The sequence below is a fragment of the Carcharodon carcharias genome, chromosome 5 (assembly GCF_017639515.1).
Source record: "Carcharodon carcharias isolate sCarCar2 chromosome 5, sCarCar2.pri, whole genome shotgun sequence".
Taxonomy (NCBI): domain Eukaryota; kingdom Metazoa; phylum Chordata; class Chondrichthyes; order Lamniformes; family Lamnidae; genus Carcharodon; species Carcharodon carcharias.
Genome location: NC_054471.1, coordinates 55,932,890 through 55,946,908, shown reverse-complemented (window position 1 = coordinate 55,946,908; position 14,019 = coordinate 55,932,890). Strand labels below are relative to the sequence as shown.

Here is a 14,019-nt window from a genome sequence, read left to right as displayed (position 1 = left end):
CCTTCTGATGATTTTCTTTCCATTAAAGCAAGTTGGATAGGATGTGTATTGAGTGACTGATCTGATATCGTTTCTACTTTGCCATTTTCTAAACGTTTAATTATCCCTTAGCCTGACTACCAAACGATATGAAGTCAAACCACAGAAGTAAGTACTACGCCTCCAGGAAATTGCAAAGTTACTGTGGTCCACATACATGTAGTTGTTACTGGTTAGAAGATTACATAAAGTAACTGCTTAATATTTTGAGATGTTGTGACAATTCACAGGTCAAGGCTTACAAATGTAATTTGTAGGTGTCTGAGCATCCAACAGAGTGGGCACATTCTATGCTGGAATATACTGTGTATAACATTGATAAAGGTTCCTTGTGGGTTGTTTCAAACCATCTGGGCCTGAATCACACAGCAATTATGATTGCAGAGCTGACATTCCTTTGTTGAGACCATGACTAAAGGAAATTTGTCTCCTACTTGTGGAACAGACCTCTGCCTTTCGAGGGTTAAATAGCAGCTGTCCAGCCAAATGCAATATTTCCAAATTTGCTGACGACACAGTTGGGAATGTAAATTGTGAGGAGGATACAAGGAGGCTTCAAGGGGATTTGGACAGCCTAAGTGAATGGGCAAGAACATGGCAGATGGAATATAATGTGAATAAATGTGTAAGTGTGAATGTGGTAATCTGAGGTGCAATACACCTTTAAGAGAATGTGAGAAGATTGACCATGTGATTGTATTACCCAATTGCTCTGTAGTGTGGACGACATTGTTAATTGGTAGTTTAGAATGGGTTATGGTTCGAGAAGCATGCATGTGTTTGTGCTCTGTTGCTTATATTAATAATCAGCATGTGTCTCACTTCACAACAGTCTCGTTGTCCACAGTGTTTAGCTTATCAAACAACCCCTCAGTCGACAGGCTTGCAACCATGTTTGCTGAATAGAGTGAACCCATAGTAAGAACATAAATGAAGTTATCCACTTTAGTAAAAAATTGGAATCGATATGCCGAACTGATATGAATTGCTGTTCATGTAGTATAAAGGGTTACCAGATGGGATATGCCAACATATGACGTAGATGATAATGTATCACTGACATCAGATAGTCATGTGTTAGGTGAGAGAGAGAGGTTGGAATCATGACTAGGAACTTTGTGCCTACTCTCTAACCTGTTTAGATGCAATACTAATAAACAAGTGTTAAGCAGGTACCAAAGTGTATCTACAATCTGCCTAAGAACCATGTCCCATGCCTACAGTAAGGCCGTACTAGTCTGAAAACGCCCAATCTCGTCTGATCTCGGAAGCTAAGCAGACTCAGGCCTGGTTAGTACTTGGATGGGAGACCGCCTGGGAATACCAGGTGCAGTAGGCTTTGCTTGGCCTAAATAGCCAAGTGGTTATGGTACTGGGTTTGTAACCCCAAGATCAAGAGTTCAAATCTCACAATGGCAAACAATGTAACTTCATCTGAATAGGAACAGATGGAAATGTGTTTGTGCTCAAAAGAGTTACAGTACAAGACAGAAGGACCCAATCTCTCAACGGTTCCAAGTACACAAAATGGGAAAATATACCTGATGTTTAAGGGAGTAAAAACATTTAGAGTAAAAGAAAAGAGAGGTGCAGTCTATTGTTGGGTATTGATTACAGACCAGTGTGTCTTAAAGACATACCCCTTGATGTTCAACTACCATCACTGAATCTCCCACTATCAACATCCTGGGGGTTACCATTGACCAGAAACTGAACTGGACTAGCCATATAAATACTATGGCTACAAGAGCAGGTCAGAGGCTAGGATTCATGCAACAAATAACTTGCCTCCTGACTCCCTGAAGCCTGTCCACCATCCACAAGGCCCAAGTCAGGAGTGTGATGGAATACTCCCCACTTGCCTGGATGAGAGCAGCTCCTACAACACTCAAGAAGCTGGACACCGTCCAGGGCAAAGCAGCCCACTTGATTGGCACCACTTCCACAAACATTCACTCCCTCCACCACCAACGCATTGTAGCAGCAGCATGTACCATCTACAAGATGCACTGCAGGAATTCACCAAGGCTGCTTAGACTGCACCTTCAAAATCCACAGTCACTACCACCTAGAAGGACAGGGGCAGCAAATAGATGGGAACACCAGCACCTGGAAGTTCCCCTCCAAGTCACTCACCACCCTGACTTGGAAATATATTGCCGTTCCTTCACTGACGCTGGATCAAAATCCTGGAGCTCCCTTCCTAACAGCACTGTGGGTGTACCTACACCACACAGATTGCAGTGGTTCAAGAAGGCAGCTCACCACCACCTTCTCAAGGGCAACTAGGGATGGGCAATAAATGTTGGCCCAGTCAGCAAAGCCCACATCCCGTGAATGAATTTTTAAAAAGTCTCCATTGTCTTCTGCAGGCTAACTATAAGTCTTCATTAACTGCTATAACTATTTACACATGTATAGAAAAGGCTGCAAGCTGCCTCCATGCTTACATCTACATGCAGCTCTGTCCAACACCACACTGATCCCTGGGTCTGGGTCATGTTCCTTATTACATTACTGTCTAATCAGTCTCACATTAATGCTATATGTACCAGACCCTTATATTCCACAGTCTAGGTGGCTCCTCCTGTGTATCAAAGAAGAAAGTTTTTGGGGTAATAAAAGAGAACATTGACAAGTCTTGTCAGTTCAATAATACTGCCCTTTTGATTTGGAGTAATTGTGAAATGATAAAATGGAAGCAGGCACAATATTTTGGGAAATAAAAGGTGCTCTAAAGTAAACAAACAAATTGTGTAAATAGCTTAGACCAGGTGGCAATGTTTCATTTCTTTTTTTATGATGACATTGTATTGGATAGTTAAGTTTCTCCAGGGCTCACGAACAAGATGAAATGGTAGTTACTGTGCAAAATTGAATGAGAGGAAGTGGTTGAGGATCTAAGACAGACAGTGGAAAATTATACCACCACATGGGATTTTTTAAAATATTATTATCTGGAATTGAAATAAATCACCTGGCACAATTCACCAAAAAATATCAACCTTGATACAATGTGCATTCCAGTAAAAGTCAGGAAATTAAAATTGTCAACTGATAGTTATCTCTGTGAGATGCTTGTGTTTTTGTCTAGTTTTCCCTGTGAGATGCTTGTGTTTCTGTCTATACTGGACAATAACATATAATTGATATTGTATTGAACTATAATTGATAGCCTGGCCACAATTAGAGACATCCAAACCATGCAGAGGCAGATGAGCAAAGATCTCTAGCCCTAACCCTCTGTGCCCCCAGGATTTGTTAATAAAATAATCTGAAAGCCCAAGAATGGCATTGGATGTTATATGTTGTAGGATATTGTGATGTGTGTGGAAATGTGATCAAGTGGAGAGGGAATTGTGAGGATGCACTGAAGAACAGGTATCAGATGTGCTCAATTGTTTGACAACAGCACCACATGAAACAGATAATATGGCTCACGGAGTCAGAAGACATTTTAAATCAAGGCATTGACATATAATGCAGAGAAACTAACTAATGTAACAATCTATAGTCCAATTGTTCTGCATGAGGTATGACTATAACCCGATTGCGCCCTGTGAGGTATGACTATGACCCTGTATGAGGCACCAAACTGACTTGATCACTTTGTCTGAAGTGTGAATTTATCCTGTTGATTCCTTAATTTGGAAACAACTCTGTCAGCATTGGTCTGCCCCATATACTTAGCTCTATTTCAGTACTTACCAACTGCTTTTTTTTTGGTCAAGACAGCTGCAGAATAACCTGCAACAAATCTGTGAATGTGTAGAAAAAAAAAGTTCCTCGGTTTTCCTGAAAGTACTTCACTTCTGTCAAGGAATGATTGTATGGTGAACTTGGCTGTTTGAAAACCTACATTACGTTTCCATTTGCTCTGGCATTTTTGGCACTGGCTACTGCAGAGCTAACAGTTAGCAAATTCCACCAACTAAGGTACATTTTGCAACAGCTGGGACTGTTCCAGCAGCAATTGCAATTGATCTTTACATCCCATAGGGGCTCCTTTCACTCCTACAATTTTCAAAGTGACAGTCGCACCCTGTAGTTATCTCCTCATGATAATACCACTGTGTTATAGACGAATTATTACCTGTCCTGTAAAAGTTAAAATGTAGATGAACTTTAACAAATACCTGCTTCTTATTAAAATTCCAACCCATCAATAATGAGGAAAACTGCAATTTGGTGGTTCTCCTGAACTCTTAAATATAAAAATTAGATTAGTGATTCTTCACTTACTATTTAGCAAATACTCAAGATTGTTTTGAAACTATCGAAGAATTAAAGTTCAAATCAATGCATTGATTCCTTTCCCCTTCCTCTGCAGATCAGTTGCAGCCAAGGGTTCCTCGTATGTCTGGGAAAGTAGTGCTGTACTTTTTGAAAATGATACTGTTTTGTAGTTTGTTCACAGCATTTATTTCCCATTCCCAACTGCTCTGAAAAGGTGGTGGTGGGCCTTCTCCTTGTGACAGTGTTACTCCCACAATGGTAATAGGGAAATCCCAGCGTATGACCAGCCTGGAATGAAAGAAATGCAATATATGTTGAAGGCAGGAATGCTGCGTTACTTGGAGGGGATGTCAGAAGTGATGACATTCCCACATTATTGCTGCTTTTGTCTTTCTTCATGGTGGAGGTAGCAGAGGGAGAAGGCGTTTTCAAAGTGGTTTTGGTGAATTGTTGCAGTGCATGTTGTGGATTGCAGAGTGCAGCAGTGATGGAGGAAATAGTTAATGAGGGCACCTGGGATGCTGTTCAAGGGAACTAGTCTGTTGTGGATTATATCAAGCTTCTTCAATTCAGTTGCAGCTGCACCATCCAGGTGAGAGCATGAGTATTCCTGGTTTGAGCTTTGTAAATGCTGGAAGAATCAGGAGATAAGTCCCTGGCCACAGCCTACCCAGCCTCTGCCTTGTTTTGTAGGTACAGTGCTGATTTGACTGGTGCAGTTCAGCTTCTGGTAGCTGCTAACCTGCTACTGTTGGTGAATGGACTCGGTGATGGTGTTGTTAAATAGCAAGTGAGAAATCAATAATCTATTTTTTAAAAGCTCAGGAGAACCACAAAATTGCAGTTTTTATCATATTAAATGGTTAGAATCTTGAAGAGAGATGTATGGGCTTTGTCTTGTTCGAGATGGTCATTACCTGGCACTAATGCGACATGAATGGTATCTGCTACATGTCAACTCAAGCCTGGATATTAGCTAGTTTTATGATGGTACAAGCAGCTTCGTTACCAAGTATGACTCCAGCTACTGAAAAGTTTTTCCATCGATGTCAGGGGCAGTGTTTTACATTCCCCTGCCAGCAGGCTTGCTGGGTGGAGGGAGGAGCTGGCGTATAATTAATCAGATGGCTTCCCACTGAGCTCTTGCCTGCCTGACCTTGCTGCAATTTTACGGTGGGAATGGGAGGCCAAGGACAATCAGCCACCCTTGCTCCAGTAGATGCCCTTCAGTGGCCATTTAATAGTCACTTAAAGGTCATTTCGCACATGGCCTAAATTTTCAAGCTGGTAAGAGGAGTTCAGAGGCCTGGGGAAGCCCAGAAAGACCCTGCTTAGGCCTTGAGTGGTTCAGGGGGTGGGTGCCTCCATCAATGGCCTCCTTTCAACATCGCATGACCCCTGACAAGATCTGGCCCCTGCAGCTGCTCCACACCCCCTCCCCACATCACCACCGACACCTGTATTCCCCCTCTGCTCAATGCCCCCAGGCTTCACCTCCCTCCTTGCCCTGAGACCCCACACTTATCGGGTCCTGAATTTCTGAGACCTGGATTTTGGGGACTGCTTGCTGTCCCAGTCCTGTTCACCGCATATTCTGGCACGGCTGGGACCGGAGAGCCAATTGGCTGGCAACTTACTGAAACCGGATTTTTTCCAGAGTGAGGGACTGAAGTCTCACTTCCCATTGATTAACATTCTTTGGAGCGTTAAATGGCTGTAGGGAAGCCAGTATTGGTGGAGCCTCTGATTTCTCAAGTGGCGGGCAGGCAAATGCCATCATCCTAAAAGACCTGGCCTAGTTTTCCGAGAACTATATTGTATCATACTGGGTTGGATGTCAAGGCAAATGCTGTCATTTTTTGACATGAGCACTTTCATTCACATCAAAACTCTGATCAGCTATGGAGCTGTGCATACTGCACCCCTTCATACCTCACTATTGTATTGAGCTTCTGTGATGGGCATAAGACCCCAATTTGCATATTAGAAATAGGCTGCCACCTGAATCAGCCCATTCTCACCACAGGTCATAAAAAGCAGTGTCCATATTGAGAGTGAGAATGGGCTGGTAAGTGGCGCATGTTTTATGATGTGCCTACATGCTACTGTAATGTAAAGGTGCTTGGTAGAGCAAGGATTAATGTGGGACTGGAGAATAGCACTGCCCACGGTATGATGTGTAGAGTCACAATAGATTTAGAGAACATTCTTGATAGGAGACTCTGGAACCAGCCTCTATGGAGGTAGCAGCACCCAGTAACCTGGGATCTGTAAATAGTTAAAGATTAGCAATAAATGGTTCATGTTTAACTATAAAAGTGTCAAGATCTTGGTCACTTCTACAAGATATCACATCAGTGATAGCATCATAATCTGACATGGTGATCTGCAGTGATTTGAAAGGTGGCAGCAAAATGCATGAACACAGAACAGTATCCCAAGGCATTAAAGCAACAGAAGCTTAACTAGAGAGATGTTAACCAAAGAAGAAAACTTGAAAAAAAAGTTGAAGAAGCTTAACTACAGACTTGGAATTGAGGAATTCAACAGAGTGAATGGAAGTCTGTTATAGAAAATTGCAAGAACTTGAATGACACAGTTCACAAAATGGTGAGCAAAAATACAAAAGATGCAAGATGCTAAGTGACGCAGAGTTAAATAACCTGGTCTGATATGGGTGAACAAAAAAAAACCTGTACTTACATTATAGAATAGGTGGTGGTCCCAAGGGCTCAGCACTCAGAGGGTAGATTAAGAAAGCTGCAAGAAAAGCAAAGGTTTAAAAAAAACTGTAAAAATCAGTTGGCAGAGTCAAAAGGTTAAGCAGAACCTGCAGAATTAAAAAAAAACTTGCAAGGCACAGGAAGAGAAATGAAGATGGCAAAGCCCGCCACAACTCCTGAAGCACAAAGTTCAAGAAATGAAAAGGCCCTGCTGGGGTAAAAGAACAAAAGAAAGAATTGCCCGGAAAAGAATTGCTGCTGTTTGGAATTTCAAAAGTTTTTTTTAAAAAGTGAAGTGGCCGATCGCCAGACAGGCCACCAAAATCACAGAGAGAGAGAGAAAAAGAAAGCACTAGCAGAGCTTACAAAAAAGAAATCACTGCAGTGTCTTTCTTTAAAAGCAAGAAAGGAGTTTCTAAAAGATTTTTCAAAATGAAGCACACAATCACTAAGAAGCCCATCCAAACCTGAAAAGTGCAGGAAAACTGTGGAGCTAAAATCAACAGCCTATAGATAGCCTGACTAGAAAAAGTGCTTACTGCACTGAGAGCTCTTGAAAATGCAACAGCATTTAAAGTTGTAACTACAAAATAAAACAGCTATGGACAGAAAACTGGAAAATACCCCAATGACAGGGCAACACTGCTGAGGGCAACAAGAGACCCCAGATAGGGGGCAACTCCCAATAAAGCACCAAGAGCAACAAAAGACCCCAGAGAGAGGGCAACAAAGAACTCCAGAGTGAGAGCAGCAAAAAACTCCAGAGCTGAATGACAGACAACCTCAGAGAGCGAGGGAGCCAGAAGACCCCAGAGCGAGTGAGACAGATGGCAGTGAGGAGTGAGCAGATGGCTGTGAATGAAGGGAAGCTATCTGAGGTAAGTCTGAGGAAGCAAAATGTGCAAAAAGTTAACAAAACTGTTATACAAGAAAATGTTCGCATCAGAGCTAAGTTGGAAGATTTGAAGCTCAAGATTCAAGCTGAGTATGTACCTTTGAAAATATATGAAAAATTGAAGTCTTCAATGAACCAAGCTGTTCGAGATCTGAACAAATTTCAGAGACTTAATATAGGTACCAGGAAGAGATAATGATCCTCAATTCCACAGTTGGCAAATCAAAGCGGGTGTTGGGAAAGCACAAACAAATGTACATCCAGGCAAAACGGCAGGCAACAAAGGCACGCAAAGCAGTTGCAACCCTGAAAAGCCCCTTGAATAATCAATATGCAGCCATGGAAAACCAAGAAGAGCTAAAAAGGACGTTGAACTTAACCTCAGCAAAAGCTGCATTGGAATGATCCGTAGTAACAAAATGATGCATTGAAGCCCAGAGTGAGTTGGCAAGAGGCACACAAGAAAATGAACAGTTGAAAGACCAATTGATTTCCCTTCAAGATCAATTGCAAAAGGAATGCATTATCATTCAGCAACAGGAAGAAATGAAGACTGTCTTGAACAACAGAATGGAAGCACAGCACAAGAAGCTAGAGGAGCCTATGTTGAATGACAGGAAAACTCAAGATGCAGCAAGTTAGTTTCACAAAGAAAAGCAAAATCTGTTGACAGACCTTTACATGTTGCAAGAATTCCTTAGGGCAAGTTTATTCCTCTGGAAAATTATAAAAAGAAGCAAAATAAATTTAACATCACCCTGAACAAACTGAAGAACCAGTTGGCAGAGAAGACTCAGCATTGTTTTATATTCCAGGAGGAAGCTGAAAGCTGCAAGAAACAGACTGAAGAGCTGAAGAACCCATTGAATGGAAAAGGGGAGGCATTGAAAGGAAAAGCCATCAAACTTTCAAACTGCGAGCGGATAATGAAGCCATGAATTGCTCAATTACAGAACTGAAACAAATTAAGACTTCATTGGAGACAGACCTGGCCAACAAACAGTGTATCCAAAATGAAGGACAAGGACAAAGGTCTGTTGCAGATAGAAAAAGGAAGGACAGAGATAAGATCAATAAATGTAAATCCGACACTAGAGTGCAAGGAACTCGAAGAAGAAAAAGCTGAGCTGAATGAAAAGATTCATAAGCTTGCAAAATGATTTGAACATAATACAGCAAAACAAATGTTTGGCTGAGATTGTGAAACAAGTGGAAATGAATGTTCCATTTGCAAAACATATACGTCCAGCAAGAACATGATGGAGAAAATGGGAAAAGAAAATTTGAGTCCACTCTAGGAATGAACAGAATGCCCGTTCCCCATCAGAAGAAGTGGGACATACCCACAGTGTCCTGAAAAAGCGGAGGAGTTGTTAATAAAGAGAAACACAACTCAAAGAACCACAACAAGTGAATCAAATGGAGATAGCCAAGAACCAGAAACATAGAGTGCTGCTACCATTCCTCCAAATATGATAGGCCAAGGTGTGGAAAAACTGTCAAACCTCAAGACTGTCTGAATTTATAATGTCAGAGACTAGAGATGGAGGAGCAGGGATAGCAAGTGATGATTGTATTACAAATAGTTATACTCCTTTGGAAATGAAAAATTTCGTTGGAAAAGTTGTATGATATGCCTGCATGCCACATTGGAAAAAGTATTCAGCAGAGCAAGGGTTAATATGGAGAATAGCACTGCCCACTGTATGATGTATAGAGTCACATGGTGATAGACTCAGAGAACAGTCTAGAGATAACAGTCTGGAACCAGCCTGCGTGGAGGTAATAGCACCATGCACGACAGTAACCTGGGACCTGTAAAGAGTTAAAGGTTAACAATAAATGGCTCATGTTTAAATGTACAAGTCTCAAGATCTCATCATTGAGACATCTAAAGAATCCATATTACAACAGTACACTATCTTTGAGTTAAAAACAAAAAAATAAAAACAAAAATACTGCGGATGCTGGAAATCCAAAACGAAAACAGAATTATCTGGAAAAACTCAGCAGGTCTGGCAGCATCGGCAGAGAAGAAAAGAATTGACATTTCGAGTCCTCATGACCCTTCGACAGAACTGAGTGAATCCAAGAAAGGGGTGAAATATAAGCTGGTTTAAGGTATGTGTGTGAGGGTGGGGTTGGGGGGGGGGGAGGGGGGTGGGTGGGGGGGGCGGTGTTGTGGGGGAGAGAAGTGGAGGGGGTTGGTGTGGTTGTATGGACAAACAAGCAGTGATAGAAGCAGATCATCAAAAGATGTCACAGACAACAGAACAAAACAACTGGGCTTCACTGGAACAATCCTTGGCTTGGTGCCTTGTTCCAGTGAAGCACAACGCAAACTGGAGGAACAACACCTCATCTTCCGACTAGGCACTTTACAGCCTTCCGGACTGAATATTGAATTCAACAACTTTAGGTCTTGAGCTCCCTCCTCCATCCCCACCCCCTTTCTGTTTCTTCCCCCTTCCTTTTGTTTTTTCCAATAAATTATATAAATTTTTCTTTTCCCACCTATTTCCATTATTTTTAAATATTTTTAAATCTTTTATGCTCCCCCCACCCCCACTAGAGCTAAACCTTGAGTGCCCTACCATCCATTCTTAATTAGCACATTCGTTTAGATAATATCACCAACTTTAACACTTACGTGTTCTTTTGTTCTGTTGTCTGTGACATCTTTTGATGATCTGCTTCTATCACTGCTTGTTTGTCCCTACAACCACACTATCTTTGAGTGCCTGGTAATGCCTCATTCCTGCCAGGCAGAGGGTCTGAAAATCAACTGCTATGTGTGTAATCCTCTACTTGTAACTGGTTAGGCCACAACTAGAATATTTCATCCAGTTCTGGTTACCACACTTTAGGAAGGATGTGAGGGTACTTGAGACAGTGCAGAGGAGATTTACCAGAATGGTTCTAGGGACAAGGGATTTTAGCTACAATGTGAGTTTGGAGAAACTGGGGTTGCTCTCCTTGGCGCAATGGAGATTGAGTGGAGATTTGATAGAGGTGTATAAGACTATGACAGACTTGGATAAGGTAGACATGGAAAAAACTGTTCCCACTAGCCTATGGTACAAGGAGTATGGGACACAGATTTAAGGTTTTGGGCAATGTGAGGAATAATTTTTAATGCAGCTAGACATAATGAACTATGAACTGGGACCTCTGCTGCCTATGAGGATGGTGAAAGCAGAGACAATCAATTAATTCAGTTGAATGGCACTTGAGGAAATAAACTTACAGGGCTTTGCAGTGGGGGAATGGGACTGATTGGATTGCCCTACAGGCAGTTAGCATGGACTTGATGGGCTGAATGGCCTCCTTCTCTGCCCTAATTGAATTTATGAATCGATAAGTATCTTGGTATTAAGCTTGTGTTTTCTGTACTAAGCCTGTATAGTCTCTTGAAATAAGTTGTTTCTGGCAGGATCAGCTTTGGGGTCACTTTGTGACCATAACATCATGGCTGAAGGCAAACAGAACAATTTTTGGTTGACGTGGCAAGGAAAATAAAATCAACTGAAGCCACATTTCAAAATAGCAGTTAAATTCACGCAGTAGAAGCTGAGAAAAAAGAACGTTATCAGGAGTAAGGATGGAATCAAGTGTGAACCAGAACCATTACCCTCATTTTTAATGCCTGGTAGGACACCAAAATGAAATACTTACATTTGATCTCAACAGACCGTGGATTTCTGGAAGTTAAAGATCACCTCAGGTGAAACAAAATTCTTTAGAATAAATAGTATTAGGAATGAAACTGAAGGCAGCAGACGAGCTCAAAGGAAAATTAATTCCCATTGGAACAATCAAACAGTAAAATCCCTTGTAAATATATTCTAGCTCACTGCTGTGTAATGAATGAACAAATAACATCGGCCAGAATTTTATGGTCCCTCCCACCCGGCAGGATATTACAGTCCCGCTGAATTGAATGGAGGTTAAAATGGCTCGCTGCATCTGCTGGGGTGGGGGGGAGGGGGGTGGGCAGTTGACAAGCCATAGTGGGGCCGTAAAATCCTAAGACAATAAGATGTAGGAGCAGAAGTAGGCCATTCGGCCCATCGAGTCTACTTCACCATTCAATGAGGTCATGGCTGATCTGATAATCCTCAATTCCACTTTCCTGCTTTTTCCCCATAACCTTTAATTCCCTGACTGATTAAAAATCTATCTCAGCCTTGAGTATGCTTAATGACCCAGCCTCTAAAGCTCTCTGTGGTAAAGAATTCCACAGATTAACTACCCTCTGAGAGAAAAAAATTGCCCCTCATCTCTGTCTTAAATGGGTGGCCCCTTACTCTCACATTATGCCTTCTGGTCCTAGACTCTCCCACAAGGAAAAACAATCTCTCAGCATGTACCCTGTCAAACCCCCAAAGAATCTTATATGTTTCAATAAGGTCGCCTCTCATTCTTCTAAACTCCAATGAGTACAGGCCCAAACTATTCAACCTCTCCTCATTAGAAAATCCCTCCATACCTGGGTTCAACCTAGTGAACCTTCTCTGGACTGCCTCCAATGCCAGTACATTTTTCCTTAGATAAGGGGACAAAACCGTTCATATTATTCTAGGTGTGGTCTAACTAGTGTCATGTATAATTTTAGCAAGACTTCCCTATTTTTATGCTCCATTCCCTTTGAAATAAAGGCCAACATTCCATTTGCCTTCCCTATTACCTGCTGAACTTGAATGTTAGCTTTTTGTGGTTCATGCCTGAGAAATCCCAAATCTCTCTATGCTGCAGCTTTCTGCAGTTTTTCTCCATTTAAACAATATTCAGCTCCTCTATTCTTCCTGCCAAAGCACTTAACCTCACATTTTCCCACAATATATTCCATCTGCCAAGTTTTTTCCCATTCACTTCACCTGTCTCTATCCCCCTGTGGTTCTTTATGTCATCCTCACCACTTGCCTTCCCACCTATGTTTGTGTCATCCACAAACTTAGTGAAAGTACATTCACTTCCCTCATCCAAGTCATTAATATATATTGTAAATAATTGTGGGGCTAGCACTGATCCCTGTGACACTCCACTTGTTACGGGTTGCCATCCTGAAAATGCCCCCCTTATCCTAGCTCTCTGCCTTCAATTAGTAAGCCAATCCTCTATCGATGCTAATATACTACTTCAACACCATGGGCTCTTATCTTATCAAACAGTCTCATGTGTGGCACCTTATCAAACACCTATTGGAAAGCCAAATTAATTACTTCTACTGGTTCCCCTTTATCTATTCTGCTTGTACCTCCTCAAAGAATTCTAATAAATTTGTCAGGCATGACTTCCCCTTCATGAAGCCATGTTGCTCTGCTTGATTATATTGTGCATTTCTAAATTCTCTGCTATTACAACCTTTATAATAGATTCTAACATTTTCCCAATGACGGATGTTAAGCTAACTTGCCGAGAGTCACCTGTTTTTGTTTTGTCTCTCTTACTTTTTGAATAAGGGTGGGACATTAGCAGTTTTCCAATCCTCTGGGACTTTTCCAGAATCTAAGAATTCTTGGAAGATTACTGCCAGTGCTTCCACTATCTCTGCAGTACTTCTTTTAATATCCTAGGATGCAACCCATCAGGTCCAAGGGATTTATCGACCTTTAGCCCCATTAGTTTCCCTAGTACTTTTTTCTCCAATGTTAGTTATTGTATTTATTTCTTCCCACCCCTTTTTGCCCTTGATTATTTAATATTTTTGGAATGCTATTAATGTCTTCAACCGTGAAGACTGATGCAAAGTATTTATTCAACTCCTCTGCAATTTCCTGGTTTGCCATTATTTCTCCAGCCTCATTCTCGAAGGGGCCTATGTTCACTTTGGCCTCTCTCTTCCTTTTTTATATATTTAAAGATACTCTTAAACTCTGTCTTTATATTACTTGCTAGTTTACCCTAAAAGTCTATTTTCTGCCTCTTTATTACTTTTTTGGTCATCTTCTGTTGGTTTTTAAAACTTTCCCAATCCTCTGGTTTACCACTAATCTTTGCCACATTGTGGGCAGAATTTTCTACCCATCCTGGGGGGGGGGCGATGTTCATGGGTGGGCGCGGTTCCGATCAGCGCCCCCAATCGGAGGTGCGCTGCCATTTTACCTGGGCAGGCCCCACTATGCG

At 41.6% G+C, this 14,019-nt stretch overlaps 1 pseudogene; it reads left to right on the top strand.

Annotated features, from left to right (window-relative positions):
* Positions 1-1,259: 1,259 nt before the first annotated feature.
* On the top strand, positions 1,260-1,378 carry LOC121278487 (annotated as a pseudogene).
* Positions 1,379-14,019: the final 12,641 nt, after the last annotated feature.